The sequence below is a fragment of the Bos grunniens genome, chromosome 14, assembly GCF_055505025.1.
Source record: "Bos grunniens cultivar Pamir isolate PY7600 chromosome 14, Bosgru_T2T1.0, whole genome shotgun sequence".
NCBI lineage: Eukaryota > Metazoa > Chordata > Mammalia > Artiodactyla > Bovidae > Bos > Bos grunniens.
Genome location: NC_141178.1, coordinates 66,776,844 through 66,782,771, shown reverse-complemented (window position 1 = coordinate 66,782,771; position 5,928 = coordinate 66,776,844).

The window sequence follows — 5,928 nt, the reverse complement described above, 5'->3', positions numbered from 1 at the left end:
AGCGCCGGCCGGGGGCCGGAAGTGACGTCAAACAGGCAGGCCGGAACTAAATTACATTATCTCCCTTGTTGACGAATGGTGTCGGGGTCGCCGTTGGGTGTGAAGCCGTCACCGCCATCTTTGTTGAGGTCAACCATTACTTGCTCCAGCCTATACGAAAATTAGTAACAAGGAGGACTTATAAACTTAGTCGACTTGAACTGTCGATTTATAAACTTCAAATTAGTTGGTATCCTCCGGAAGCCTCAGACACGCTCTTTCATGCTGTTTACCGATCAAAAGAGAGACGTGAACCTGAAATGATGCCCTATATTTGGAGAAAGCCTTCCCTTAGTCTCGTGCTGCACCTAAATCTGGCACCTAAATCTCAGCCTGAGATGAAATTATTCTCAAGGCTAAACACACTCTAGGGACACCGGTCTCCTTTCGCTTTCTGAAACAGGCCAAACTTTTTCTTGTGCTCTTGTCTCTACACTTGTTGAAATGCCCTTCCCCAGAAGATACAATGCCAGGAGATTTGTCTGAAGGTTATCTTCTTGTGAGGCGTTCATTAAACACTCAAAAGTGTCACCCTCTCCCCTCCACATTATATCTATTTAACACGGTGATTCCTTCTTTAGCTCCTGATTTGCTATTTGTTTGCACTTAATACCCTTTCTCCCTTAGACAGTGACACTTACAGTTGCTCAGTCACGTCCAACTCTTTGTCATCTTTTTAAAAAAAATCTGTTCCTTCTTTAGTCTCTCTCTCTTTTAAATCTATTTTAGCTGCACTGGGTCTTAGTTGTGATTCACTGGATCTTCATTGCGGCATCCAGACTCTTAGTTGCAGCATGAATGCAGGATCTAGTTCCCTGCTGCTACTGCTAAGTCACTTCAGTGGTGTCCGACTCTGTGCAACCCCATAGACGGCAGCCCACCAGGCTACCCTGTCCCTGGGATTCACCAGGCAAGAACACTGGAGTGGATTGTCATTTCTTTCTCCAATGCATGAAAGTGAAAAGTGAAAGTGAAGTCCCTCAGTCGTGTCAGACTTGTAGTGACCCCATGGACTGCAGCCCACCAGGCTCCTCCATCCGTGGGATTTTCCAGGCAAGAGTACTGGAAAGGGGTGCCATTGCCTTCTCCACTAGTTCCCTGACCAGGGATCAAACTCAGGCCCCCTGCATTGGGAGTGTGGCTTCTTACCCACTGGACCACCAAGGAAGTCCCTCTTGCCACTGATTTCTAATTTCAGTCCACTGTGGTCAGAGAAAATACTTTGGTATGATTTCTTTTAAATTTATGAGGGCTTGTTTTATGATTTAGTATATGGTTTATCCTGGAGAATGTTCCATGTGCTCTTGAGAAGAAGAATATGTATTCTGTTTGTGGTGGTGGAGCTAACAGGCCTGTGTGTTAGCTGATTCCTTTTAAAGTTCATGCTCAGATAAAGTAATTCTGTGGTCACTACAATTCACAAGATCAGATCAGATCAAATCAGATCAGTCGCTCAGTCGTGTCCGACTCCTTGCGATCCCATGAATCACAGCACGCCAGGCCTCCCTGTCCATCACCAACTCCCAGAGTTCACTCAGACTCATGTCCATCGAGTCAGTGATGCCATCCAGCCATCTCATCCTCTGTCGTCCCCTTCTCCTCCTGCCCCCAATCCTTCCCAGCATCAGAGTCTTCTCTTATAGCCATTCCCAATACCTTTTCATCTTTAAATTTGATTAATGGCCATCTTCCCCCAGATGTGTATGTTTAAAGTGGCAAGAAACCGGATTTCCTCTACTCATTATCATATTCCTTACTGTATTTAAGAAGTCTCACCACACATAGTACTTCCTCATAAAATATTTGTAGACTGAACATGAGCAACTGAATGAGGAAAGAAGAAAAATCTGCAGGTGAAAATAGTTCATGGCCAGAAGGAATTTTAGTTCCTAAATATTGCCACTAGATGGCAGCAATAACCAGTACCAGAGTAGTTGAAGTGTCTGAATTCCTGGGTTTCAAACGGTTTGGATTTAACCCACTTCTCAAGGAGCCTATCCTTTCCAATAGGCCTTTATTCATTAATGTCTATTAGACATCCCTTATTGACATGGTAAATCCAGACGTGTGAGTGTATTTGGCGGCAAGTAATACAAACCCCCAAAACAGCAGCTCTTCAGCAGGTGGGGAAGTGTATAAATTTTAAATATAAAAGTCCAGGGCTGGTGTAGCTGCTCAGGGAAGTCCTCAGTTAACCAGGCTCCCTCTCAGCCTCAGTGAGATCCTTTTATCCTTGTGGTTTTGAGACGGGCATTACCTTAACTGGCTCTGTGAGCTCACTGGGGCAGAAAGAGTAGGGCAGAGCTAGAGGAAACAAGAAGTGCAGGCGCATGGACTTCTGCCTACCCCTCTGGGACAGAAAGGGGTCTTACTGCCATCCTCTGACAGCTATGGAGGCTGGAAATGGGGTTGGTTTTACTGTTTGATTGTGGAATTAATCAAGAACGCATAAGGGAGAGTGAGCAAAAGCCAGGCACTAAGTTGACATTCCTCTAAGGCACTAGGTGAAAAAGCCCCTGGAAACAACCGAGAGTTCTGAAGAGGAGTTTCGAAGAACGACAGGAAGGAGACCTAAGAGACAAGAATAGCATCCATGGAAAAAGTGTCCATAAAATGTACAGTTTACCTAAGAAAAGGCTGAGCAGACTCCTGTTTACCTTCACCCAGCAAGCTAGTGTGCTTCTGAAAGTTCCAACTCAGATTGGAGATCACCTTTTTCAGGAAGTCTTTCCAGGCTTCTCTCTCCTTCTCCTCCCATCTGGGTTTTTTTGTTTTGTTTTGTTTTAAGGACAATGTAAAGCAAAATATTTTAAATTGTTTTCAATAGGGGAATTGAGAAAAATAATAATTAACATTTAACAAGTGCTTACCATGTGCCAAGCACTGATGTCAATGTTTTAATTAACCTTCCCAAGAACTTAGTGAGGTGTGTACTCTTATTATTTGTGTTTTAAAGAAAAGGATATCGAAATTATCACACAGGGAGGAAGTGGTGGAGCCAGGGTTTGCATGAAGATCAGCTGGCCCCTGAGTCTACATTTTCACTTGTGCCTGGTCTTAGTTGTGGCACATGGGTTCCTTTCAGATCAGATCAGATCAGTCGCTCAGTCGTGTCCGACTCTTTGTGACCCCATGAATCACAGCACGCCAGGCCTCCCTGTCCATCACCAACTCCCGGAGTTCACTCAGACTCACGTCCATCGAGTCAGTGATGCCATCCAGCCATCTCATCCTCTGTCGTCCCCTTCTCCTCCTGCTCCCAATCCCTCCCAGCATCAGAGTCTTTTCCAATGAGTCAACTCTTTGCATGAGGTGGCCAAAAAAGTACTGGAGTTTCAGCTTTAGCATCATTCCTTCCAAAGAAATCCCAGGGCTGATCTCCCTCAGAATGGACTGGTTGCATCTCCTTGCAGTCCAAGGGACTCTCAAGAGTCTTCTCCAACACCACAGTTCAAAAGCATCAATTCTTCGGCGCTCAGCCTTCTTTACAGTCCAACTCTCACATCCATACGTGACCACAGGAAAAACCATAGCCTTGACTAGACGGACCTTTGTTGGCAAAGTAATGTCTCTGCTTTTGAATATACTATTTATCCGTAAGATCTAGTTCCCTGACCAGGGATCAAGCCTGAGCCCCCCTGCATTGGGAGTGCAGAGTCTTAGCCACTGGACCACCAGGGAAGTCCCTGCATCTACATTTTTAACCACTCTCTGGATACTGCTTCTAAGAACAATTTGACCACGCTGCTTTTCAGAAGGCTCCAAAATGATGAGTACACCCCATGAGTATGCAAGATGGTCCCAGTGGGTGAGAAGGGGAAATACTAAACTTGTCAAATTTCACATTTTTTTTATATCTCATTGTTGAGGTCCTTTAATGGACCGGAACCTGGTGGTCCGGAATCGACTGATAAGAAAGTAAAGGAGAGAGAAAGAGGCTGATATTCCTTGGTTTAAGCAGAAAGCCAATAAAGCCCCTTCACCGGGCTTGCTCTGTTCACGAAGTGCCCTCTCGATGGGGTGAAGGTGCAGAGCGCCTTCTCGAGAAGGTCTTAGAAGCCCGGGCAGGAAAATGAACACAGAGGACCTCTGCCCTCCAAAGAAAATATCCAGGGAGAGAGAGAGAAAGAAAGAAAGAAAGACACGGGAACCAAAGCTCTGATGGAGCTGCTGCTGCTGCTGCTAAGTCACTTCAGTCATGTCCGACTCTGTGGAACCCCATAGATGGCAGCCCACCAGGCTCCCCCATCCCTGGGATTCTCCAGGCAAGAACACTGGAGTGGGTTGCCATTTCCTCCTCCAATGCATGAAAGTGAAAAGTGAAAGTGAAGTTGCTCAGTCGTGTCCGACTCGCAGCAACCCCATGGACTGCATCCCAACAGGCTTCTCCATCCATGGGATTTTCCAGGCAAGAGTACTGGAGTGGGGTGCCATTGCCTTCTCCTTCTGATGGAGCAAAGGTGTTTTAATCAACATGGTGTGGGCATATATACTGTAGGTATTTTCAGCAAAGATAAAGATTAAAATTCCAGACTTACAAAACATAGGCGATCCATATTAAAGAGAGAGAGAGTTGTAAATAATCACTTTTACCATATAGTTCAGAAAAAGGAAGAGGGTACTTATCACCATATAGAAAAACTAACGAAGGAAATGCCTGGATTTCTCAGTCCCCAGGAAAGGCTTGCCTCTCCTCTTAATTCCTGAATATTCAAGAATTAATAAGGAACAGAGAATTCCTGACAGATCCAAAACAGCACACAGGAAGCCTCCTGTTAAATGCTTCCTGACATCTCATATCTTTAACTTCTATATCTGCATATATTTAATAAAGTACATAATACATCAATACTATAACTCTTTTCCAAAATTTATAAATAAAATATGCAGATAAAAAGTTTAGAGCTCGTGAGATTAGAGTTGCTGGCTTAAAAGCCTGGGGCCAGTGAACACTTAGTCTGAATGCACATGTGTTACCAGGTCTCTGCAGGGGTGTGTTCATGGGAAAATGGACTGGAGGGACTGCTTCAGTTCCTTTGTGTGGCCGTAGTGAGGGCTCTGTGAACATACTCCCCCCTTTCCTTCTGCACAATGGATGCTTCTTACCCACCTGGCCAGTCCATCCACCTGCAGGCTTTAGGATGACCTATCACAGCCTAGGGAGAAGGCTGAAGGGCATTGCTATCCTGCATCTCCACCTGCACCCTCCTCACCTTGAAACTCAACTCAGGCATCATCTCCCCTACCTTCCCCAACACCATCCCTCCCTCCCTGCCTCGGCCACACCCTCACATCTGGAGGGGCTCATGCTTCTTCTAGGGGGCCGTTAAAGTTGCTGTTCATTTTTCACATGTGGCACATGCCACTGAGTACAGAAATCCACCTGGCTGGACAGTGACCCCTTCAAGAGCAGGGGTCCACGTTTTCTTTCTGTACTGACCCTCAGCACAGTGCCTGGGCGAGAAGGTGCACAGCAAATAACTGTTCATGGAGAAATGACTTTTCAGCAACTTCTCTGGCAACTCAGTGGGTAGTACTCTGAACTTCCACTGCAATGGGTACAAGTTTGATCCCTGGTCAGGGAACTAAAGTCCTGCATGCTGTGCAGTGTGGCCAAAATAATAAGAGAGAAATGACTATTTCAGAGTCAGGGTCTTCTGCTTTAGATGAGCAGACGTGTAGCCACCTCACCAGCTGAGTTAAGGTGGGTACACAAGACTCAGTCTCAGCAGAGCAGCAGCTAGTGAGCTCCCTGTTCTCAGAAGATTTACTGTGACATTAATGAAGCTAAAAGCTCGGGTTCCTTCACTTGCACAGGCCCCTTCCACAGGCCCTGCACGGGACCCTTCACCACTGTTTCACAAGGTCATGTGTTTGGGTAAAATTTGC